This window comes from Schistocerca piceifrons, unplaced genomic scaffold (assembly GCF_021461385.2).
Source record: "Schistocerca piceifrons isolate TAMUIC-IGC-003096 unplaced genomic scaffold, iqSchPice1.1 HiC_scaffold_1682, whole genome shotgun sequence".
In the NCBI taxonomy this organism is placed as follows: domain Eukaryota; kingdom Metazoa; phylum Arthropoda; class Insecta; order Orthoptera; family Acrididae; genus Schistocerca; species Schistocerca piceifrons.
The window spans coordinates 262,611-290,151 of NW_025727548.1; positions in this window are offsets into that span (position 1 = coordinate 262,611).

Genomic DNA, 27,541 nt, shown 5'->3' on the forward strand with positions numbered 1-27,541 from the left:
ATGCTAAATTTGTGATCCCTTGATGCCTCAGGACATGTCCTACCAACCGATCCCTTCTTCTAGTCAAGTTGGGCCACAAACTTCTCTTCTCCCCAATCCTATTCAATACCTCCTCATTAGTTACGTGATCTACCCACCTAATCTTCAACATTCTTCTGTAGCATCACATTTCGAAAGCTTCTATTCTCTTCTTGTCCAAACTATTTATTGTCCATGTTTCACTTCCATACATGGCTACACTCCATACAAATACTTTCAGAAACGACTTCCTTACACTTAAATCTATGCTCGATGTTAACAAATATCTCTTCTTCAGAAACGCTTTCCTTGCCATTGCCAGTCTACATTTTATATCCTCTCTACTTCGACCATCATCAGTTGTTTTGCTCCCCAAATAGCAAACCTCCTTTACTACTTTAAGTGTCTCATTTCCTAATCTAATTCCCTCAGCATCACCCGACTTAATTCGACTACATTCCATTATCCTCGTTTTACTTTTGTTGATGTTCATCTTACATCCTCTTTTCGAGACACTGTCCATTGCGTTCAACTGATCTTCCAAGTCCTTTGCCATCTCTGACAGAATTACAATGTCATCGGCGAACCTCAATGTTTTCATTTCTACTCCCTGGATTTTAATACCTACGCCAAATTTTTCTTTCGTTTCCTTTACTGCTTACTCAATATACAGATTGGATAACATCGGGGAGAGGCTACAACCCTGTCTCATTCCCTTCCCAGCCACTGCTTCCCTTTCATGCCCCTCGACTCTTATAACTGCCATCTGGTTTCTGTACAAATTGTAAATGGCCTTTCGCTCCCTGTATTTTACCCCTGCCACCTTTAGAATTTGAAAGAGAGTATTCCAGTCAACATTGTCAAAAGCTTTCTCTAAGTCTACAAATGCTAGTAACGTAGGTTTGCCTTTCCTTAATCTTTCTTCTAAGATAAGTCGTAAGGTCAGAATTGCCTCACGTGTTCCAACATTTCTACAGAATCCGAACTGATCTTCCCCGAGGCCGGCTTCTACCAGTTTTTCCATTTGTCTGTAAATAATTCGCGTCAGTATTTTGGAGTTGTGGCTTATTAAATTGATAGTTCGGTAATTTTCACATCTGTCAACACCTTCTTTCTTTGGGATTGGAATTATTATATTCTTCTTGAAGTCTGAGGGAATTTCATCTGTCTCGTACATCTTGCTCACCAGATGGTAGAGTTTTGTCAGGACTGGCTCTCCCAAGGTTGTCAGAAGTTCTAATGGAATGTTGTCTACTCCCGGGGCCTTGTTTCGACTCAGGTCTTTCAGTGCTCTGTCAAACTCTTCACGCAGTATCATATCTCCCATTTCATTTTCATCTACATCCTCTTCCATTTCCATAATATTGTCCTCAAGTTCATCGCCCTTGTAAAGACCCTCTATATACTCCTTCCACCTTTCTACTTTTCCTTCTATGCTTAGAACTGGGTTTCCATCTGAGCTCTTGATATTCATACAAGTGGCTCTCTTATCTCCAAAGGTCTCTTTAATTTTCCTGTAGGCTGTATCTATCTTACCCCTAGTGAGATAAGCCTCTACATCCTTACATTTGTCCTCTAGCCTTGCCTGCTTAGCCATTTTGCACTTCCTGTTGATCTCATCTTTGAGACGTTTGTATTCCTTTTTGCCTGCTTCATTTACTGCATTTTTATATTTTCTCCTTTCATCAATTAAATTCAATATTTCTTCTGTTACCCAAGGATTTCTACTAGCCCTCGTCTTTTTACCTACTTGTTCCTCTGCTGCCTTCACTACTTCATCCCTCAGAGCTACCCATTCGTCTTCTACTGTATTTCTTTCCCCCATTCCTGTCAATCGTTCCCTTATGCTGGCCCTGAAACTCTGTACAACCTCTGGTTTAGTCAGTTTATCCAGGTCCCATCTCCTTAAATTCCCAACTTTTTGCAGTTTCTTCAGTTTTAATCTACAGTTCATAACCAATAGATTGTGGTCAGAGTCCACATCTGCCCCTGGAAATGTCCTACAATTTAAAACCTGGTTCGTAAATCTCTGTCTTACCATTATATAATCTATCTGATACCTTTTAGTATCTCCAGGGTTCTTCCATGTATACAACCTTCTTTTATGATTCTTGAACCAAGTGTTAGCTATGATTAAGTTATGCTCTGTCCAAAATTCTACCAGAAGGCTTCCTCTTTCGTTCCTTAGCCCCAATCCATATTCACCTACTATATTTCCTTCCCTCCCTTTTCCTACTACCGAATTCCAGTCACCCATGACTATTAAATTTTCGTCTCCCTTCACTATCTGAATAATTTCTTTTATTTCATCATACATTTCTTCAATTTCTTCGTCATGTGCAGAGCTAGTTGGCATATAAACTTGTACTACTGTAGTAGGTATGGGCTTCGTGTCTATCTTGGCACTATAATACTTTTATTATGCTGTTTGTAGTAGCTAACCCGTACTCCTATTTTTTTATTCGTTATTAAACCTACTCCTGCATTACCCCTATTTAATTTTGTGTTTATAACCCTGTAGTCACCTGACCAGAAGTCTTGTTCCTCCTGCCACCGAACTTCACTAATTCCCACTATATCTAACTTTAACCTATCCATTTCCCTTTTTAAATTTTCTAACCTACCTGCCCGAGTAAGGGAGCTGACATTCCACGCTCCGATCCGTAGAATGCCAGTTTTCTTTCTCCTGATAACGGCATCCTCCTGAGTAGTCCCCGCCCGGACATCCGAATGGGGGACTATTTTACCTCCGGAATATTTTACCCAAGAGGATGCCATCATCATTTAGCCATACAGTAAAGCTGCATGCCCTCTGGAAAAATTATGGCTGTAGTTTCCCCTTGCTTTCAGCCGTTCGCAGTACCAGCACAGCAAGGCCGTTTTGTTAATGTTACAAGGCCAGATCAGTCAATCATCCAGACTGTTGCCCCTGCAACTACTGAAGAGGCTGCTGTCGCTCTTCAGGAACCACACGTTTGTCTGGCCTCTCAACAGATACCCCTCCGTTGTGGTTGCACCTACGGTATGGCTATCTGTATCGTTGAGGCACGCAAGCCTCCCCACCAACGGCAAGGTCCATGGTTCATGGGGTGGGGGGGAGGGGGGGGGGAGGATGAATTGCTTATAGTTGTGAATTCATGGGGGGGGGGGGGGAGGATGAATAGCTTATAGTTGTGAATTCAGTTGACCTGCATCGAACGACACAATCAGCGCTTCATTCTTATACAGGAGGTCGTGAAAATTTAAACTGCCATATTTCCTGGAAAATGTGAGAGCTACGTGCGTAATCACTTCCACTTTGTTCCGCCGATACAAAGCTCATTCCAGGAACATGTTTTACACGCGCTTTGTGAGCAAAGGCAATGGACCTGAGGCTCCGGACGTCGAATATGAAGAGGGGTCAAAGCATATACCGTGCTAGTAATACGACATTCTTCACATCGTAAACGCAACGCTTTGCAGGAAGTAGGAGCATGAGTCGCAACTGGGGGAGGTAGTTATGGCCAGAATAATAAGGTGAGAGTGACAAAATGGAAGTTCAGAACCAAGACACTTTCATGATACACTCCGAGAGCTCAAAAATTAATGTAGGTAAATTGCAGAGGTTTATGAAAAAAAAGCCTTTTGCATACTGCACATTGGTTTCAATTTTACTTACGCACCCAGCCGCGTTTCGTGTTTTTAAGAAGGCATCTGTAGTGGGTGTTCTGAAATGTTAGACAATTTTTTCGGTGTCACATATAAGTTACAGAGTCAACCCGGTTGACAGAAGTTTTGCTATAAAATCGAAATGTACTTACAGAATAACGCCCAACTGTTAGTAATCCAAGCAGTTAGCTTTTATGTGGCAAATTGGTTGAAAGCTTGTAATTTTTCTTCTGGGCACTCTGTTTTCGAAACACAGCTCAAGCTCTCGATAATAAATTCTTTTGTTTGACTGTATGTGTGGGTAGATCACATAACTAATAAGGAGGTATTGAACAGAATTGGGGAGAAGAGGAGTTTGTGGCACAACTTGACGAGAAGAAGGGATCGGTTAGTAGGACATGTTCTGAGGCATCAAGGGATCACAAATTTAGCACTGGAGGGCAGCGTGGAGGGTAAAAGTCGTAGAGGGAGACCAAGAGATGTATACACTAAGCAGATTCAGAAGGATGTAGGCTGCAGTAGGTACTGGGAGATGAAGAAGCTTGCACAGGATAGAGTAGCATGGAGAGCTACATCAAACCAGTCTCAGGACTGAAGACCACAACAACAACAACAACAACAATTACTTGTGACTAACCTGTTTGTAATTATATTTTTCACAAACCTTTGTGGAATGTGAAATATATTCGCCATTAAAATATTAACATGCCATGAGTAGTGAACGCACAATGGAACAAGACGTGAAATGAAAAAAATTTATAAGGATCTGAGGACGACAGTCTTACGTTTCGAAACTGGTCAATAAGAAACGGTTTTGACGCGATCTTGGCTATAAAAAATTTCTTTAAAATACCTGGTGATCGCACCTTCCCATTTCTCAGTATGAGAAATTCAGTCACACACTTGGACTGTGTTTTCTCGGCCTTTCATTTAAACATCATTGAAGCAGTTTTACTTGTATGACATTGTATCTTATGATCATAGAGGCTCTTCCTCTTTCTTACATGTCTTGGGATCGTTCCTGCTAGTCTTATTACACCATTTCAGGGTGAAATCTTACGTTTTCAGTTCGTTCCTTGGCTTCTTAACGCATGTACTCGGTGGGCGTTCGGGATCTATTTTAGGTTCCTTAATGTCGAATACCCCCCCCCCCCCCCCCCATGAACCATGGACCTTGCCGTTGGTGGGGAGGCTTGCGTGCCTCAGCGATACAGATAGCCGTACCGTAGGTGCAACCACAACGGAGGGGTATCTGTTGAGATGCCAGACAAACGTGTGGTTCCTGAAGAGGGGCAGCAGCCTTTTCACTAGTTGCAAGGGCAACAGTCTGGATGATTGACTGATCTGGCCTTGTAACAATAACCAAAACGGCCTTGCTGTGCTGGTACTGCGAACGGCTGAAAGCAAGGGGAAACTACAGCCGTAATTTTTCCCGAGGGCATCCAACTTTACTGTATGATTAAACGATGATGGCGTCCTCTTGGGTAAAATATTCCGGAGGTAAAATAGTCCCCCATTCGGATCTCCGGGCGGGGACTACTCAAGAGGATGTCGTTATCAGGAGAAAGAAAACTGGCGTTCTACGGATCGGAGCGTGGAATGTCAGCTCCCTTAATCGGGCAGGTAGGTTAGAAAATTTAAAAAGGGAAATGGATAGGTTGAAGTTAGATATAGTGGGAATTAGTGAAGTTCGGTGGCAGGAGGAACAAGACTTCTGGTCAGGTGACTACAGGGTTATAAACACAAAATCAAATAGGGGTAATGCAGGAGTAGGTTTAATAATGAATAGGGAAATAGGAATGCGGGTAAGCTACTACAAACAGCATAGTGAACGCATTATTGTGGCCAAGATAGATACGAAGCCCACACCTACTACAGTAGTACAAGTTTATATGCCAACTAGCTCTGCAGATGACGAAGAAATTGAAGAAATGTATGATGAAATAAAAGAAATTATTCAGATTGTGAAGGGAGACGAAAATTTAATAGTCATGGGTGACTGGAATTCGAGTGTAGGAAAAGGGAGAGAAGGAACATAGTAGGTGAATATGGATTGGGGGACAGAAATGAAAGAGGAAGCCGCCTGGTAGAATTTTGCACAGAGCACAACATAATCATAACTAACTCTTGGTTTAAGAATCATGAAAGAAGGTTGTATACATGGAAGAACCCTGGAGGTACTAAAAGGTATCAGATAGATTATATAATGGTAAGACAGAGATTTAGGAACCAGGTTTTAAATTGTAAGACATTTCCAGGGGCAGATGTGGACTCTGACCACAATCTATTGGTTATGAACTGTAGATTAAAACTGAAGAAACTGCAAAAAGGTGGGAATTTAAGGAGATGGGACCTGGATAAACTAAAAGAACCAGAGGTTGTACAGAGATTCAGGGAGAGCATAAGGGAGCAATTGACAGGAATGGGGGAAATAAATACAGTAGAAGAACAATGGGTAGCTTTGAGGGATGAAGTAGTGAAGGCAGCAGAGGATCAAGTAGGTAAAAAGACGAGGGCTAGTAGAAATCCTTGGGTAACAGAAGAAATACTGAATTTAATTGATGAAAGGAGAAAATATAAAAATGCAGTAAGTGAAACAGGCAAAAAGGAATACAAACGTCTCAAAAATGATATCGACAGGAAGTGCAAAATGGCTAAGCAGGGATGGCTAGAGGACAAATGTAAGGATGTAGAGGCCTATCTCACTAGGGGTAAGATAGATACCGCCTACAGGAAAATTAAAGAGACCTTTGGAGATAAGAGAACGACTTGTATGAATATCAAGAGCTCAGATGGAAACCCAGTTCTAAGCAAAGGAGGGAAAGCAGAAAGGTGGAAGGAGTATATAGAGGGTCTATACAAGGGCGATGTACTTGAGGTCAATATTATGGAAATGGAAGAGGATGTAGATGAAGATGAAATGGGAGATACGATACTGCGTGAAGAGTTTGACAGAGCACTGAAAGACCTGAGTCGAAACAAGGCCCCCCGGAGTAGACAATATTCCATTTTAACTACTGACTTCCGTGGGAGAGCCAGTCCTGACAAAACTCTACCACCTGGTGAGCAAGATGTATGAAACAGGCGAAATATCCTCAGACTTCAAGAAGAATATAATAATTCCTATCCCAAAGAAAGCAGGTGTTGACAGATGTGAAAATTACCTAACTAGCAGCTTAATAAGACACAGCTGCAAAATACTAACACGAATTCTTTACAGACGAATGGAAAAACTAGTAGAAGCCAACCTCGGGGAAGATCAGTTTGGATTCCGTAGAAACACTGGAACACGTGAGGCAATACTGACCTTACGACTTATCTTAGAAGAAAGATTAAGTAAAGGCAAACCTACGTTACTAGCATTTGTAGACTTAGAGAAAGCTTTTGACAATGTTGACTGGAATACTCTCTTTCAAATTCTAAAGGTGGCAGGGGTAAAATACAGGGAGCGAAAGGCCATTTACAATTTGTACAGAAACCAGATGGCAGTTATAAGAGTCGAGGGACATGAAAGGGAAGCAGTGGTTGGGAAGGGAGTAAGACAGGGTTGTAGCCTGTCCCCGATGTTGTTCAATCTGTATATTGAGCAAGCAGTAAAGGAAACAAAAGAAAAATTCGGAGTAGGTATTAAAATTCATGGAGAAGAAATAAAAACTTTGAGGTTCGCCGATGACATTGTAATTCTGTCAGAGACAGCAAAGGACTTGGAAGAGCAGTTGAATGGAATGGACAGTGTCTTGAAAGGAGGATATAAGATGAACATCAACAAAAGCAAAGGATAATGGAATGTAGTCTAATTAAGTCGGGTGATGCTGAGGGAATTAGATTAGGAAATGAGGCACTTAAAGTAGTAAAGGAGTTTTGCTATTTGGGGAGCAAAATAACTGATGATGGTCGAAGTAGAGAGGATATAAAATGTAGGCTGGCAATGGCGAGGAAAGCGTTTCTGAAGAAGAGAAATTTGTTAACATCCAGTATTGATTTAAGTGTCAGGAAGTCATTTCTGAAAGTATTCGTATGGAGTGTAGCCATGTATGGAAGTGAAACATGGACGATAAATAGTTTGGACAAGAAGAGAATAGAAGCTTTCGAAATGTGGTGCTACAGAAGAATGCTGAAGATTAGATGGGTAGATCACATAACTAATGAGGAAGTATTGAATAGGATTGGGGAGAAGAGAAGTTTGTGGCACAACTTGACCAGAAGAAGGGATCGGTTGGTAGGACATGTTCTGAGGCATCAAGGGATCACCAATTTAGCATTGGAGGGCAGCGTGGAGGGTAAAAATCGTAGGGGGATACCAAGAGATGAATACACTAAGCAGATTCAGAAGGATGTAGGTTGCAGTAGGTACTGGGAGATAAAAAAGCTTGCACAGGATAGAGTAGCATGGAGAGCCGCATCAAACCAGTCTCAGGACTGAAGACCTCAACAACAACAACAATGTCGAATACTATTTTTGTCAGATCGCTAGGTTCACGGCTATGAGATGTCCTTATCAGTGGAGGTGATTCTTTTGAAGCTTCTTCGCTATGTTTGGTACCATAAACGAGCGTCGTATGTGCTCGCTTCTTACTTTTTCAGGGTGTTCCTCCAACAGAAGTAGTATCCTTGTCTCTGTACCCTGGAGCTTCTGTTCGTCTAATTTGCTCGTGGTTCCAATCACGCCGGATACGCCATATACAATGTATATAATATTTCAAATACTAAATACGTCCCATAAGAGTAATGGTGCCGTAACATAGCTTAGACATTTCGCTGGATGAATCATACCAAAATCCCCAGCAAAATTGCGAGTGATTCTCAGAGCTTAAATAATTATATGTAAAGTTTATCGTAGTACATTTTGTAATTTCAGAACGAATAATCGAGAACTGAGTTTTCTTAGTAAAATTCATCAGTGACGACATCTCGTTACCACTGATATTGTCTGCTTATCACTGTACCGAATCCCAAATTACAGCAATAGTAATGAGTTTATAAATGCTGTCACATAGTCTAAATACATGGGATAGTACTTCAAAGCAGTATGAAGAGGAATAAAAGATTGAAACTAAAAATAGGGGAAGAAAAGTAAGACTTACATCATAACAGGTGAGTATAGGTCGTATGAAAGTGAAACCGAGCTGCGCAGGAAATTAAATGTGAACCAGAAGAAAGATGACGTTATGTTGTAACAATGTTAAGAGACTCCCTTATAAGAGGTGGACTGTACAAAAATTCTACTGCCTCCACCCTTTACACCTCGCAGAAACATCAAGAACATGAAAGCTACAGAGGAGTGAGTGTGTATTACTGGTTATTTTTAAAAAATGTAATATGATGTATAATAGAAATGTTTCATTGAAAGAACGACAAAATTATCAGAGCAGTCACACTTTTCTAAAGAAATGGAAGCGGTACGAATCGTACTTTAAAGAATAAAATATCTTGTATGCTATAAGTATGCTACAACTACCCGCCCGGCTAGCCGTGCGGTCTAACGCGCTACTTCCCAAGTGGGAAGGCGTGCCGGTCCCCAGCACGAATCCACCCGGCGGATTAGTGTCGAGGTCCGGTGTGCCGGCCAGCCTGTGGATCTGCCTCGGCGATTGCGGGCAGGTTCCCCCTATTCCGCCTCAGTTACACTGTGTCGACGATTGCTGCGCAAACGCTGTCTCCACGTACACGTACGCCATAATTACTCTACCACGCAAACACTTGGGACTAAACTCGTCTGGTATGAGACGTTCTCAAGGGGAGGGGGTCCACTGGGGACCGAACCGCACAATAACCCTGTGTTCGGTGTGGGGCGGCGGTGGGGTGGGTGGACTGCTGTGGCCTGTTGTGGGGTTATCACTGAGGGCTTCAGCGGAACGAAGCCTCTTCGTCGTTTCTATGTGCCAGGTTTAATACACACAGTATACACACAATGATACAACTAACTGCAAAGCAATTTGATAAAGATGTCCACTTCATTTTGTAGGCTATTCGAAATTAAAATCAAAGGCTTCTAGTTTTTGTTTTTAGAAAAAATAGCCTGTAAATGCAGGATAAACTTATAAGAGACAGATAAACGCAAGGTTGAACAACAGAAAACATTGTGAGAAAGAGAGATAAGAATGCTAAGAGAACAAATGAAGGTTAATTATTTGGGTTTTACAGAGAGAATTAAATTCGTAAACGAAGAGCAAAAATATACTATTGAGGAACGAGTAGTTTCAGATTCTCGCGAGATATTAATGGACAGATTTTTCTCAGTTCAGTGGCGGACTGCGTTTATACACTGAAGAGCCAAAGATGATTAATATCGTGTAGGACCCCCTCGAGCACGTAGAAGAGCCGGAACACTACCTGACATGGACTCGATTAGTGTCTGAAGCAGTGATGAAGGGGACTGAGCCATGAACACTGCAGGGCTGTCCATAAATCTGCAAGAGTACAAGGGGATGGAGATCCCTTCTGAACAGCACGTTGAAAGGCATCCAAGATATGATTTCGTCCCCATTCCCGTGCACGTCCATCCGCTCGATACAATTTGAAATGACTCGTCCGACCAGGCACCATGCTTCCAGTCATCAACAGTCCAATGTCGGTGTTGATCTGCCCAGGAGAGGCGTAAAGCTTTGTGTCGTGCAGTCATCAAGTGGGTCTTCGGCTCCGAAAGCCCATATCGGTGATATTTTGTCGAGTGGTTCTCACACTGACACTTGTTGATGGCTCAGCACTGAAATATTCAACAATTTGCGGGACTGCACTTAAACTTCCTTTCGTCCTGTTCTTGCAGGATTTTTTCCGGCCGTAGCGATGTCGGAGATTTGGTGTTTTACCGGATTCCTGATATTCACGGTACATTCGTGAAATGGTCGTACGGGAAATTCACCACTTCATTGCTACCTCGGAGATGCTGTGTCCCATCGAGCGTGCGCCGATTATAACACCACGTTCAAAATCACTTAAAACGTGATAACCTGCCATTGTAGCAGCAGTAACCGATCTAACAAGTGCACCAGACACTTATTGTCTTAGATAAGCGTTGTCGACGGCAGCACCATAGTCTGCCTGTTTACATATCTCTGTATTTGAATACGCATACCTATACCAGTTTCTTTGGCGCTTCAGAGTATCTCTCCTTTATTCATTGAGCTTATAGTGGTTCGTTCTTGTAGCACAGATCCGCCGCCTCCGAAGGGATGACTACTGGGGCAGTATCACATTTGGCTTTCAAATGTTCAAATGTGTGTGAAATCTTATGGGACTTAACTGATAAGGTCATCAGTCCCTAAGCTTACACACTACTTAACGTAAATTATCCCAAGGACGAACACACACACGCCCGTGCCCGAGGGAGGATTCGAACCTCCACCGGGACCAGCCTCACAGTCCATGACTGCAGCGCCTAAGACCGCTCGGCTAATCCTGCGCGGCCATTTGACTTTGAAATGCAGTGTATGAGTACTATAGGTAGACAGCATTCTTTGCAGCGAGGACGATACCAAGACTGTAACTGTAACCCTTATTAGCCTCCAGTGTCCAATGGTGTAACGTCTCGTATAGAACATTCACACCTGACTATTCCACCGCAACACTAGCCGTCGAACACATCAGTAATTACGTAATAGGACCTATTCCAAGTGAACTGCTTCAGTATCAAATGTGTGTCGACGTAATAAATTGCAATAGTTTCCACAAATTAATGTAAAATTATGAATCTATATCTATAGCTCGAGGAAAAATAAAGCTGTTGAGACGGAGCTGATTATGTTGTTATTACTGTAGTGCTGTAGAAGACTGCGCTACATGCGAAAATCTGATACATCATGGCTCCGTGTTACACTAGGTATCCTTTAGATTCTCGTAAGGAAAAGTTGTAGTAGCTTTGATCAAGCTCCTGTTGCTAACTTCTGTCACAGTCTGGATGCTAACGAACGTAATGAAGTAATTAAGTCATAACGCTATCGTTATTTGATATTCAAATTCGATTCTGAAACAAACTTCTCCGGATCTCAACTCCAATTAGAAGCGGGAAAAAGGAAATTGATGGCGACCATTCACCACGAGTCTTCTTCATTATCTGGCCTTTAGTTTTTGTAAAAAGAATTTGCGGGTGAGTTAGCTTCCGACCGGAATTTCCGGTTAAGGAATAATAGGCACGCGGAAATTATCAGGTCACTACGAATAAAATTATTTTATTGCGACAGGAGGCATGGAAAGTACAATATCTGAATTTTTCGGGTAAATTTGAAAGTTTAAAACGTTGAAGATCACATTAAAATAATATAGAGACTAATAATGTATTTAAATGTGAAAGGTGAAGATTTCAAACTACTGTGTGGTACTATGTTCTTCATATTGGGTAATAGTTGTCAATATGAGTATGTGGTATGGAGAAGGTTTTATTAGAATATAAAATTTTTCTTCTACTCAGAAGTGAAACGAAACCATTATAAGATGCGCAGATTTACATAACAATGTGATTCTGGCTGTTTAATTTATAAATCTATTTATTTTTCGAAAAATACGGAGCGTCCCAGGAGAAAACAATATTTAGGGATATGACAGGAACGATAATTTGTTACAGAGAACATCATATGGACGAATGCTCTATTCCGAATGATTTACGAGGTGCAATACACGTTCTACACATTGTCAGGTTATACATGTACATATTCACAACAGATAGTAAACATTACAAAATGCGTTTTACGAAATATCATTTGAACGGTACGTATTTGTAATACTTTCACCTCTAAGCATTTTCTGCACATCACATGGGAGCTGTTCTACAATTCACTAAAAGTATTCGAATATCCCACCGTCAACATCATTGCACCGGTGCACTCTAGGGAGAACATGTGTGTTGTTTGAGTGCTCTGCACGTTCCTGCATGAGGGCAGCGGCGTCCATGATGCAACCAAGAAGTTCATCTCGTGTGTTTTCTCTTCGTCTGTACACCTCAGACTTCACTCAGTTCCATACAGAAAAATCTAATGGCGTAGGGTCCGGCGGTCTTGATGGTTAGTGAATTGTACTACAACGGCCGATCCAGCGATTAGGGTAAGTGGAGTTCTGATGTTCCCTCATACGTCTGATAAAATCTGGAGTGGCTCCGTCCTGCTGGAAACACATTGCAGTCCACGTGGCCAGTAGAATGTCCTCAAGGCGTTCAAGAAATGAATTTTCCAAAAATGAAAGTAATTAAGTCCCGTCATTCTCTCTTATGAAGTGGCTGGATCTGTCAACATGATACCAATCACATACGTTAGCGCCACTAATCCAGAAACAAATACACGTTAAACGTCTTCTATCACGGAAACCAATCGGAATAGGGTAAGCGTTTCTATCATATTCCTTAGTACTGACTATTCCTCATGGGACACACTGTATATGACATTGTATGTTCACCTTGCAATGACAGAAGACTGCCTCAATAACTTCTGGGAATAGAAAATGTCGATGTTATAACAAACACAAACGAACCAGGCTGCATGATAAGGAGATAGCCACCCCGAATATCCGAATATTTCATGAGTAAATATATCGCGTTCGGTTTTCGCTAAGTTTTAGTGAGCGATGTGGTGAAATTTCTGAGAAACTCATGTAATTTTTAACGTTTATAGCTGCCAAATTACGAAATCGCCTTTGCTTTTTAAAAATAAACTATATAACTTTTATGTGAAAACATAAATTTTATGCGAAAAGCCTTCGAAGAAGACTTCAGTGGTATAACAAGTGTGGAACTGGATCAGACAGAAACAAAATTACATCGCAGTCAGGAGAAGAGGTGCCACAAATGGGTACTTCGGTGTACGAAATCTAAGTAACTATTGTAACATCACAATAGGGGTCGTTACATGATTAAGAAAATGAGGGATGCAGCTAATTAAGCTCAGCCCGAACAACCGCATGCCTGTAGAAGCAAAATGGGCCCACACATTTATTTTTCATTCTTATGTGCTCGTCCTGTGTCCTGATTTCCATTTTTCACCCTTCCTGAACGTGTGTGGTCTAGTGTGAACGATTTGAATGCAGTAGCAGACGAACCAGAGAAGTGGTGGGTTTCTTAATCTTCTACCAACCTAAACGGTGTCGGTGTAAGTCAGAAAGCAGGAACAGGAGGGCTTGGCCAAAGATGAGTAAAGCAAAACGTTTCCCTAGCAGAGGTTGGTCATGGGCCTCCCCCACCACCTCGGGCGGATCGGAGAGAGCTCCGCGCGACGGTTACAGGTTGAGTTATTCTGAAGACGGGTAAGCGACCAGACGTTCCCTCAGAACGTCAGTGTCTAACAAAGGACAAAAGGTATTTGAATCTGTTAATAATAATTTGTTAATCTCAAAAATTTCTTCTCCTAGCCATTTTTGAATTACCATTTAGGTTCTGGTTACAATTTTTCGTTCAGTTAATCATTGTCATAATAGTGTGGTTTCCGTTAGGGGCGACCAATCGGTCTGTAGATTCAAAGAGCAGCCCAATTCTTAAAAGTTACTGTCTGCCATTTTATTTTATTTGTGCGGGACATTTTAAATTATCAATAAAACTGTGCCGAGCGTATATTCGGCAAAAATTTTTTGAAATGTGTGTGAAATCTTATGGGAGTTAACTGCTAAGGTCATCAGTCCCTAAGCCTACACACTACTTAACCTAAATTATCGTAAGGACAAACACACACACCCATGCCCGAGGAAGGACTCGAACCTCCGCCGGGACCAGCCGCACAGTCCATGACTGCAGCGCCCTAGACCACTCGGCTATATTCGGCAAGATGAATCGATTTAATTCCAAGCGCTTCACGCAAAAATATGCAGCCACCACAATCCTACTCGATGCCAGCCACGAGTTGCATACAATTCTTCCCACTAATAAATGCTGTCGACATTTTGTTTGCCATGTGAATTAGTGTATGTGAACGTCTGTGTTACAAAGTTGAGCAGTGACCACGTGCTCTGACCACGTGCTCCCCAGATCTTCCTACCCCACAGGGCATTACAGATCAAGGCCAACACCGCTTGTTATTCTCGTATGACAAAGCCGTAGGATCGTATGTAAATGTACCAGGAATGTTTTGTCCACCTATTAAATACAAAAATGTTACTGTTAACGTGCGAAATATTAGTCAAAAATAAATATTTTATCATTTGTAGCTATTTCCGTGATCGTTAATTTATTTTCAATACATCTAAAAATAGTGTCACATTTGTAGTATTGATGATTACGCTCCTAAAATCCGAAGTCTTTGGCTCAAGTTTAGCTAACGGTACGTAGCTTTCTCTAACTGCTGCACAGAATACCATAGCGTTATCTGTTGCGACCTTAATAAATTCAATCAGCGAATGAATTGTTCCTAAAATTTAGATGGGCCTAAATCTATTTCAAATAACGGGCAAAACTATTCAGAGTAGGTTACGTCGCCAAAGAAAAATAAGAGCGAATATATGCCATCATAGCAGGCTGGAACAAAAGAAATAATAAAAATCAAAAGAGGCTCCTGCTAGTGAAAGTAAGTAACCCTCCATAGGCTGCCACTCAATGAATAGTAAGATGCCAGTGGTTAGTGTGGTGTCACCGCCAGACACCACACTTGCTAGGTGGTAGCCTTTAAATCGGCCGCGGTCCGTTAGTATACGTCGGACCCGCGTGTCGAAACTATTAGTGAATGCAGACCGAGCGCCGCCACACGGCAGGTCTAGTCTAGAGAGACTCCCTAGCACTCGCCCCAGTTGTACAGCCGACTTTGCTAGTGTTGGTTCACTGACTACTTACGCTCTCATTGGGAGAGACGACAGTTTAGCATAGCCTTCAGCTACGTCATTTGCTACGATCTAGCAAGGCGCCATATTCAGTTACTGTTGATATTGTGAATCATGTACCGTCAAGAGCGACGTTCATCATTAATGGATTAAAGTTAAGTATCAAACTAATTATGTCCGCTATCTGAATTCTAATTCCTTGTCATGTTCCAGACCTCACGTCAGTATAGTTCTTCCTTCCTCACGCCAGCCTGACTGAGCTAAAACGCGTGCATTTCGGCCTCCTCTAGTAACACGGTGTTGGCTCTTCCGCCAACCCAACAGTTAGTTACACTATGTATGTCAGATTCAGTTCCTGCTTTCACAAGTGCGCCTAGAATTCACAAGTCTATGTGCAGTAATTTCAGCGTCAAACAACTTATTCATGAAGTTATTCAAACTTTCGTAAGATCATTTCCATTTTGGCTCGACACCTGCTGGCTATGTCTTTCAAAAACTGTTTCAGTTGTCCGAACGGTGTATACGAAAACTACAAAGTCACGAGGCGTTTCTCTGCAATATTTTGTTTACGATTTAAGTACTGACAAATCTAAGCAGTATGTTCTACTGCTCTGTTGTAAATTAACTCTAGCTGCAAGAAGAGGGTAAACAACAGTCCTGGTCGAAGTTAGAATTATATTAATACCTTCAGCCGCTGATGAGCGTTGATATATATCAACGGAGACAGGTGAAAATGTGTGCCCCACCCGGGACTCGAACCCGGGATCTGCTGCTTACATGGCAGAGGCTCTATCCATCGGCGCCGCCGATGGCACAGAGGATAATGCGACTGCACGGACTATAGGGACTATCTCGAGCACGCCTCCCGCGAGACCCACATTCTCGCCTTGTATGTCAACACACAACATTCGTAGTGTTCCATCCCCAAACCCTCATTACTCGTGGAAGACATTCTTACCAAGTACCGTAAGAGTTCGGGGAATATGTGTGCATCCGAAGAGAAGAAGAAGGTCATGGACGGTATTGCCAGAACGATATATGGATATGGTGTCTGTTCTTTCGGACATGTCTGAAAGAACAGACACCATACCTATATGAGTATACAATCCTGGTCTGTCAGCGTTTGGTGCGACCTTCTCAAGAAATGCATCATTGATCGCAGTTTCAGTGATAGGACAATACGATATCGCAGTGCCTGTGTTATTACAACGTGCAATGTAATGTTCCTTCAGACGTGGATGCATATGCGGAAGGATATTGCATCGTACTTCGTAACATAATAGCACTGCAATATAGAATTTATCAGCTGACACCAGGCAGCGACTTTCAATTGAAATGTTCTCCCTTGTACAGGAATTACATAATGTGTACGAATACAGGTTGTCACGCATGAACGACGACATGTGGAAGTTTGGATGTGGTTATTACTCATTCACGGAGAGCTAAAGCAGTTAAGACGGCCGCTTGCTTAAAGTGGGAAATCCTGGTTGGAGTGCTAGTCAGGCACAAATTTTCACTGTCATCATTCCATTATACAGCTGAGGGATGCCCGCATTCGCAGATGCAAATACATTACATGTATGTCATTACTAGGACTCTAAATATCCACAAAAGTATCTGCAGTTAGTAACAGATATACTACGGCAATTACGGGAACAGATCCCAATGGTAATACGGCAATCTGTATGGTATCAACACGAGCGATGTCCGCCCATGCACATATACGAGGGCGTACTGAAATGTACTGCCGTCGAATTTTCATGTGAAAACTCTTAAGACTTTTTAAGTAAAACAATATTTGTTAACATTCTACATCTTTATTCTTCACGTCTATGTATTTATTTCTCCTTGGCGATGAACACATTTCTCAAAACGAGAGACCAGTTTGTTGATGAAGACACAGCCTGACTTCTGCTTGCATTGCTTCATCACTACCAAAATGAAGTATTCGAAGGTGTTCTTTAACGTCTGGGAACAAAAGAAAATAGGATGAGACCAAGACGGGACTGTATGAAGGGTGATTGATGACAGTGAACCCAAGGTATCGGATTGTTGTACACGACGCAACGCTCGTTGGCTGGCTCTATCCATGCACGGATAGCGGAAGTGGCGTCGCCTTCCGGCACGCTAGCGGCACGGACGTCTTGTTTACGTCCTCGCTGCGCAGTTCGCTCGCGGAGTTGTTTACATGATCCTGCCGTCTTAGCGCGTTATACTTCTTTCGAACGAGGATGGCTCATGCCCACAGAAAACCGACACTGTAGGTTAGCTTTTCACCTGAATATGCCCGACCAAAAGCACTTGAAATCGAACAGTTTATCAGAGATTAATAGTCATGGGTGAATGGAATTCAGTAGTAGGAAAATGGAGAGATGGAAACGTAATAGGTGAATATGGATTGGGGCTAAGAAATGAAAGAGGAAGACGCCTGATAGAATTTTGCACAGAGCACAACTTAATCATAGCTAATACTTGCTTCAAGAATCATAAAAGAAGATTGTATACATGGAAGAAGCATGGAGATACTGACAGGTTTCAGATAGCTTACATAATGGTAAGACAGAGATTTAGGAACCAGGTTTTAAATTGTAAGACACTTCCAGGGGCAGATGTGGACTCTGATCACAATCTATTGGTTATGAACTGTAGATTAAAACTGAAGAAACTGCAAAAAGGTGGGAATTTAAGGAGATGGGACCTGGATAAACTGAAAGAATCAGAGGTTGTACAGTGTTTCAGGGAGAGCATAAGGGAACAATTGACAGGAATGGGCGAAAGAAATACAGTAGAAGAAGAATGGGTAGCTTTGAGAGATGAAGTAGTTAAGGCAGCAGAGGACCTAGTAGGTAAAAAGACGAGGGCTAGTAGAAATCCTTGGGTAACAGAAGAAATATTGAATTTAATTGATGAAAGGAGAAAATATAAAAATGCAGTAAATGAAGCAGGCAAGAAGGAATACAAACGTCTCAAAAATGAGATCGACAGGAAGTGCAAAATGGCTAAGCAGGGATGGCTAGAGGACAAATGTAAGGATGTAGAGGCGTATCTCACTAGGGGTTAGATAGATACTGCCTACAGGAAAATTAAAGAGACCTTTGGAGATAAGAGAACCACTTGTATTAATATCAAGGGCTCAGATGATTTAAGTGTCAGGAAGTCGTTCCTGAAAGTATTTGTATGGATCGTAGCCATGTATGGAAGTGAAACATGGACGATAACTAGCTTGGACAAGAAGAGAATAGAAGCTTTCGAAATGTGGTGCTATAGAAGAATGCTGAAGATTAGATGGGTAGATCATATAACTAATGAGGAGGTATTGAACAGGATTGGGGAGAAGAGAAGTTTGTGGCACAACTTAACTAGAAGAAGGGATCGGTTGGGAGGACATGTTCTGAGGCATCAAGGGATCACCAATTTAGTATTGGAGGGCAGCGTAAAAATCGTAGAGGGAGACCAAGAGATGAATACACTAAGCAGATTCAGAAGGATGTAGGTTGCAGTAGGTACTGGGAGATAAAGGCGGTTGCACAGGATAGGGTAGCATGGAGAGCTGCATCGAACCAGTCTCAGGACTGAAGACCGCAACAACAACAACATCAGAGATGAAGTCAAGATTGACTGCAACGATCTTGTTGGCATCCACCTGTCTATAGTGATCAGTGTGGTATACCTGAAATTGGTTAACGAAGACATACGTAACAAAATTCTGAGTGATACTCAGTTAAGTTCTGTCATTCTGGGGAACATGCGGGACTTGGACTGCTGACGATCCGTGTGTTTGAACTCCCTTTCGAGGTACCTTCAGAGGTAGTGGTATCTGCATTCTGCCTATTTGGAAAGGTGATTAGGCATACAGCTGAAAAGTGTGTTCAATTAACTACATACCCGGTTCTCTATGGAGTACGACAGATCCGCATAGAGTTAACCAAACATGAGCTGTCCTACCTACATAATGGTGGCTGTCGTGCAATCATAATTTTTGATGGCCAGCCGAAGACATGCTCGGGATGTGGCAAAGAAGGACACCTCTGTTACCGCAGAATCACACAGTTACCGCCTAAGGATCTGCAAGCCACGAGCGCTCCGATGACGCTTCCGCTGGCGTTCGTCGAAGTTCTCCATAACGATCCCCCGACCACGACCACCACTGGCTCCTACTGCTGCCAAATCGTCGTCTCCGGTAATGCCTCAGGCTGTTGCGGACGGACCGACGCCTTTGCCTCCTCCTCGCGTCGTATGCAGTGTTGAGCAATCTCTAGTGCAGGGGATGCCTTTGACTCCATGGTTGTGCCTACCGATGCTTTTACACCTGACCGTCCAGATCGCCAGGCGTCTTCGAACACTGAAGATGACGTGCGCAAGCAGCAGTCGCCGAAGAGACGTCGGAAACTTCGGATCGCCCCGTCTGACACCTGCAGGACGCAGTCTCAAGATTATGAGGATCACTGAAGATGTTCCCCCGACGGATGATTCCGTGGTGGAAGCAACAGCCTGTCCCCCGTCGGAGGTACAACTATGTTCACATGAACTAGGCGCTATAACTATGGACGTTGAACAGCACCACTCTTCCGCCATCGACGAGACGCCATCTTTGGACTCCACAGGTACTCCACCGGACACACACCATCCACGCACGTTTGCGTGGTGACGATATAGACGACGGAACATCCACCGTTGTGAATGCTGCTGCTCCAACCCACGAGTGATAATCGACAGGGTTACTGAATGGGGATGTGCAGCCTGCTGGGACAACGTTCCTGTTCGCTGATGCTCTTCGTGCCTCCATGAACGTCCCAGTAGTCCCTGTTCTGCGACAAGCTTACAGGGTAGGCTCCTTCAATGTCAACACCTTTGGCAACCCTGTCAAACTACAATTGCTCCGTGATAGTTTGAGGGAATCGAACCTCGATGTTGCCCTTCTACAGGAAGTTCGCCTAGCGACGTTTCCCAATATATTTGTCCTACCTCACGCCGTGTGCTGACGGAGGCAGTGGGACAGCTATTCTTTTAAAGGAAGGCATTGAGGTAGACGACGTGATTTTCCTACCACAGGCTAGGAGTCTTGCTGTGACTTTCCACGGTGTCCGAATCATCAACGTTTACGCTTCCTCTGGCACGGTCAAGCGACGTGAACGGTCGCGATTCTAGTCAGAACAGGTCGCTCCTTTGTTTTTGGGCCGCTACGACCATATTACTCTTGGCGGCGACTTCAATCGTGTGTTATCCCAGAAGGACCAACATCCCCATTTCACCACATGCCAGGAATTCAAGCTGCTCGTGGATGAACTGAACCTCACCGATACTTGGGACCGCGTGCATGGTGATCGGCCTGTATATACGTACGTGACCAGCCATTCGGCGTCTTCACCGTGTCTACGTTTCCCAAGATATTGCAAGTGCCACGCTTGACACTGAGCCATGGCCTACCGCCTTCTCCGACCGTATGGCCTACATTTGCACTGTTTCGCTCTAGAGGCAGAAGCTGTGGCGCGGTCGAGGCCTGTGGAAGCTGAATGCCGCCGAATCCTTGAGGATCCGGAATGCAGGCAGGTCGTAGAGACGACGTGGAACAACTGTGTGAAATGTCTTCCAGCGTATCCTTCAACACTCCGGTGGTGACTCGACTGCACCAAAACTGATTTACGATGTTCGACGATGAATTACGATCGCGACAAAATGCTGTGGCAACGACGTACCATGGAATACTATTTCACAGTTTTCCGCGAACTCTCATACCATGCCCCCCCCCCCCCCCCCACCCCCTGTTCAACGAGAGGCGAAGATAATTTCTCTTATGCGTCACCGCCTTGAAGGCACAATAGTACGTGCAAGATGTCACGATTGCGTACTAAGAGAACCCCAGCCCATGCGTCATGTTATCCGAGAGAAGCAGCGGTGTCGGAGAAAGCTGGTCAACGCCCTCGACATGCCAGATGGTCGCCGATTGACGTATCAGAATGATATCTTAAATGCCTCTGTGGATCACTACAAACAGTGATATGCAGCAGAGGACCAGAACATGGCGGTAACGACTGATCTCCGTTCCTTGACAAGTGCCCTTGACGGCGATGCTGCGGAGATTCTCACAGCGACAATTACAGCTGATGACGTCGCTGATGCTCTTCATAAGGGTGCGGGAACAAAGCCCAAGGTCCCGACGGGTTTCACTCGAATTTTGCCGCACTTTCCACGACATCATGAGCTCAAGCTGGACTGCGATGTATGAAGAACTGATGAACCATGACCTTCCCCTCCTACCAAAATTCGTAGAAGGCTTGCTTATCCCGGTCCCCAAGCCATCGGAAGGTCGTGGAGTTGGACATTATCGGCCGTTGACAATGTTAAATTGTGACTTCAAGATTTTTACCGGGATTCTTGCCGCTCGCCTTCGCCGCGTCATGCCTCAAGTCATCTCTCTGGATCAAACGGACTTTGGTGGTGACAGTAACATTCAGACGGCACTCAGCGATTACCGTAACGTCACAGACCTGCTGCAGTCACGGCGCCTTAGTGACAGTGGGCTTCGACTACACCTTTGATAGAGTGGGTCATGACTTCCTAGAAAACGTACACGGACGGATGGACTTCACCCACAGATTTATACACATCGTCTTGCGGCTCCTCCGAGGTAATACGTCGCGAGTGCTGGTCAATGGCCGTGTGGCGGGCTCTATCAATATCATGCGGTCTGTGCGTCAAGGATGTCCGCTGTCGATGGTCCTTTTCGCCATCGCCCTTGAGCCACTGTCACACGGTTTGAGGAGCCGTTAACAGGGATAACAATGAGGGGGCATGTTTTCATCTTTGGCGTCCATGCAGATAACGTGGTGTTCTTGGTTCTATCGGAGGATGAAATGCGAGAGGCACTGGCATGGATCAACCTGTACGGGACTGCCTCGGGCAGCCGTGTGAACCTGACGAAATCCATGATCGTCGGTAGAGGTCTTCCAGCAGAGAGTGTGGCTCCATTGCCTTTAGTGGACAAGCCCAAATGTTTAGGGATCACCTTCACGCGTGATGTACAGCGCACGATCTCATTTAACTATAAACATCTGCTTCAAGCTATCCGCACGAACGTTCGTGGCAACCTCGTGAGAGCATTGGACATGTTATAACAGATTTTATTAACATTCATCTAGTCTCGCGACTACCCCATTCGGCACAGATTTTACCGATGCCAAAGGTGATGGCACAAAGACTGCCTTTCAGATTCCGTCACGACATGCTGACACTTCCTCCTCAAGATGGCCGCCTCTGGCTTGTCTACGTCAAAGCGAGAGCAGCTGCCCTTTACGTCAGTACGATGATTAAATCGTGGACCCGCCGCCGAACCAGATTATCGGGAGGACTTATTGACGAACTGGCCCCTCCCTCTCGAGTGGCACCCGTTGCAGTAGACGACATTTCTTCCTCTCTCTCTCATGTCAGGACCTTTTTCATCGAATACAATTATGTCCATGCCGACTTGCCTAGTACCAGGAACCCTACGGCACGTGATGTTTACGGACTAATGATGAGACATCACACTCGGAATGCTGTGGAAAGCCGATATCTTACGATCGCATGACCTGTGGTTTGGCGTTCTGTGCACCATGTCCCCCTCGACATAAGCGCTCGCGACCAGGTACCTCGTCGTTAATGGAAAATACATGACACAGCTTCATCTACATGCCATAAAAGTGTGTCCTCGTTGTCATACGCTTGATACGGACGAACAACGACTGACGTGTGGATCTTCTGCAGAGGTGTGGCAGCTGATTCAGAAGATGCTTGCCTTTCTTCTACATACGGCTCCTATGCCGTTACACCAAAATCACTTCTGTTCCCAGATGAGACTTGTTTCCCACGTACGAAGACCAACGCTGTAATGTGTTCTTGATTTTTGGACGTTCCTGCAAGATCGCTTTACTTTCCTCGTTCACCATCCGCGATACCGTCAGTGCTATGCCAACTTTTTGGGTAGTGCCTTCTTCGATCCCCCCCTGCAGTTGTGGTGTCCCAGGTATGAGAAGGTGATTTCAGCGTGTTCCTGTAATACCAGGACTCGGTCCCACGTACCGACAGAGTGCAATATTCTTCGCGAAGACGTGCCTGGAACATGCCTGACTGCCTTGGGATTCACAGCGCGTCTGCTCACAAGTTGGCGCGACGTGGATGCCATTTTTTTTGTTCTGACAGGAAGGCGTTTTCTTTCATTCTCTTTATGTTTTGTTTGTTATCGATGCTAATTACACATCATCATTTGTCACCTGGAGGGCATCCTATGTGATCGAAAAAAGTGGTTAAGGCGACTGCTCGCGATAAGTGGGAAGTACGGGCTCGAATCCCAGTACGGCACAAATCTTCATGTGTCACTACTGAGTATCTATATCTAATACAGGCGATATCTAGGAGTTTGCGGTCAGCGAATTAATTTCGAAAAATATTTCTTACAGCTCTGGATCATCAATAGTGCCTGTTCCTTCAGATATTCATGTATAATAAACATATTTTAGAATATGTTACATCTACTTCGACAACATAACAACATTTTTTCAGTGTTATTTAAATAGCCACAAATGATTAAGAAGCAGATTTAGAAAGAGGTTTCTGTGGAAAAGTAAATTAAAGTATTTGATAGACTGAGGAGGATATGGTTCAAACATAGCAGCTGAGAGCTGAAGGGTAATTGTAGTGAAGAATAGAGAAACACTTCCTACTACTAGAAAATATGTGAAGTTGTCAATGTTTGTCACCCCTATTAATTGCACTGGGACGAAAAAGCAGTGATACAGATGAAGGGGACAGGAAAAAGTGCAGGTGTGAAAGTTAGCAGACCACTTGCTCATCAAGATCGAAGTAATGAAGATTTAAACTTATAGAGTGAAACGGACAGCCGCAGGAGATAGGTGTAAATATAGAGTAAATGACTGTAATATACCTTACAAGAATAGCTTTTATAATACTTCTTTATTTTCCTCCTCCAGCGCAGTTATGAATTAGATTGGTAACTTCGAAATAGATATTAAAGAGGCTATCAACGAGTAGCTTCAGCCTAAGATTGTGCAGACCATAGACAATAATTAAAATGTTCTTTACTTCCTGTGTCTACCTTGTTTCGTAGAAGATGGTGATCACAGAGGTCAGTTTTTGCACAGCATTGAAGCATATTAGTCGCATCCACTTTTTTGTTTGAATTAATCGTAATGTGATATATACATGTTTTAAGACGCGACAACATGCAAGTCTGTCGATAGTGCGACATACCCAGTAATAATATAAAGATGATGGAGGAACTGTTGTTCAAGGTCTTAGCAGTGTATTAACGCGAAAAAAGATATAAAGTAAATCAAGGTTAGGTATCAAACTCCCTCCACTGACTTACGAATTTTATTAACCGAAATATGATCTTTTTGTTCCCATATTTCTATCTTGGATAAAAATGGCATTCCTAAGTCCCGATGCATAGAGAGAGAGAGAGAGAGAGAGAGAGAGAGAGAGAGAGAGAGAGAGAGAGAGGGTGGGGGGAGGGGGGGGGGATGGAGAGAAAATTTATCATAAAGGTGAGTGAGAAGGTTGTGTGTTCTTCACCGTATTAAAGCTGTAGCGAACGCTTTCCGTCGACATGCTGTTGAAAGGTAATCAGCAGAACGAAAGAAGAAACGGAGACCAAAGTGGCACAAGCCAAGACAGATGTATCCAATAAATGAAATGCGTCGATCTTGGTCTGAGACATGGTGAGACGTTTCTTCAAATGAAAATTTGTAGAACAGCAGGAATACGCTGAAAATTAGCCCTGGGAAACTAGAGAGGACGAATATGAAAGCGTATAAAATGTGTAGTATAGAGGTACAGCAAAACTAAACAGAGAGATATGGCACAAGATGAGTTTTTGAACAGTAAACTCTTCCTTATGATGTTCTCGTAAACAGATCTTAAATCGCAACATTAATACGTTTGGTGGATTAGACGAGAAATAAAACTACCACTTTACTAAAAGAGGAACGAAGATGTAGAACGTGTGATAGGACGCTTTCAACTGTTAACGATACAATCGAGAAAATAGTGGAGTGGGAAAAAAATGTAAAAATAAGGTCGGAATTATGGAACATACATTATAATGAAGACGCTGAATGTGTCAGGTAGAAAAAAGTAACTGAAACAGACAACAGCAGCATCAAGCAACTTTAATAAATAGATAATTTGCAACGTGTGCGCCCTGATGTATGAAGCACTAGTCTTCTTGACTGACTTCTCGCTATAACAAGTGGACTGATTTTCTTGTGTGTCGCTGCGTGACAGAAACAGCTTAATTTAATTAAACCGCATTCCGGAACAAATGTCAAGCGTGGAGCTTATCTAATTACGAGAATATGCGCCTCGCCTGAAATCATGTCATGTACATACGTGGACACAAGCATTAATCGTCTCTTTCGACGTTATTAATTCATGTCGCTTCTCATAACATGGCTGACGCCCGTAGAACAAAGTTTGTCTGTGTACCTTAGCTTCGTGTATTATAGTGTCGTGAGCGGAACATCGCTTGCATTGCAATGCGCAGGAATTACGGCGACAGGCGTCTGAAACATCTGTACCACAATAATATCAACGAAATATTACTGCTATAGAGTTTGATGTTGTTCTTAGTCAATACATGATTATAACTATCGATTCTAAATCTTGTCCGCGAATCTGCAAATCTGACAATTTTCTAGTGATATCGTTTCTGATTAAATGTTACGACAATACAGGCAAATGTTACCTAGCTTCCACTGAAACAATCATTGTAAGACAATTTATTAGGTGTAATTGCTAGCACTTTTCGTACACTCAAAAATTAGGTGACATGTATTGACAGCGGGGCAGTATGAATTATGCATAAGATCTAGATCTGTGCTCTGCAAATTGCAATATGATGTGCCAGTGGCTATAGAATTTATTCCCCCATTCGTTGGTGGTGCACGGGAAAAGCGACCGTCAGTATGCCATTGTGTAAGATCGAATTTGTTTGATGCTACCAGCATGATCATATTGGTGGCGGCTAATAGTATGTTACCTAAATCGTCTTGCAACGTAAACGTTCAAAATTTTAAGAACAAAACTCTGCCTCTTTCCGCCAACGTCTCTCACTGCGGTTCATTCAACTTTTCTATGAAGCCTCCTGCTGAGTAAACAACAGTGAAACCATTCATACTGATCCCGTCGAATATTTCTTCAGTAATTATAATTTTATACCTAGGTGTATATGGTCGTTTCGCTATTACTAACATAAAGAATTTTTGAAAAAGCTTTATCCAATTTTACCAAATTATATCTCCTAAATGAATGAGGGTACAACCAGAAATTAGTGGCCAAACGTAACTTACAGGACAACAAAGATGTTGTGTAAAAATAGCTATCAGATTTTACGAGGGTGCAGATACATGAATACAAAATTAAATATCGGTAACCGAGGAGTATGTCTGGAGCTAAGATTCATTTTTCTTGTACAACTACAGAGGTTGTAACTGGGCGCGGCAGGAAGCAGCACGCTGATAATCCAACATGGCGACCGGAAAAGACCCTTTTGCCAGATAGGCAAGATACTATGTATATTGGTAAATGACGTGTAGGTCTAACACTAAATAAGAAAACAGGAATGTAGGTAAGATACTATGAACAACTAATGAGCACATTATCGTAGCTTAGACAGACATGAAGCCAACTGAAACAGGAGATGGGAATCCAATAGAACAATGAATAGCTTTGAGAAATTAAATAGTGAAGGCAGCAGAGGGTAGAATAGGCAAAAAACGTTCAGCAGAAATCCTTGGATAACACACCAGATATTGAACATTTTACGAAAAGGGGGAAATATAAACATGCGGCAAATGATGCAGTCAAATGGGAATAAAAGACGTCTGAAAATGAGTCTGACGTAGAATGCAAAATGGCTAATGATATGTTGTTCGAGGTAAAATAAAAGGTTGTAGCATCAAGCATGGCTACGGAAAAACGAATACAGACTACACGAAAATTAAAGAAACATCTGGAGAAAGAGTCCATATAGCAAGCCAGTACTAAACAAAGAAAGAAAATCTGAAAGATGAAAGGAATATGGAGAAAAGGTACATAAGGGAAGTGTATTGCCCAAAGCGAAAAGGAGTTCAGTGGAGACGAGATGGGTAGC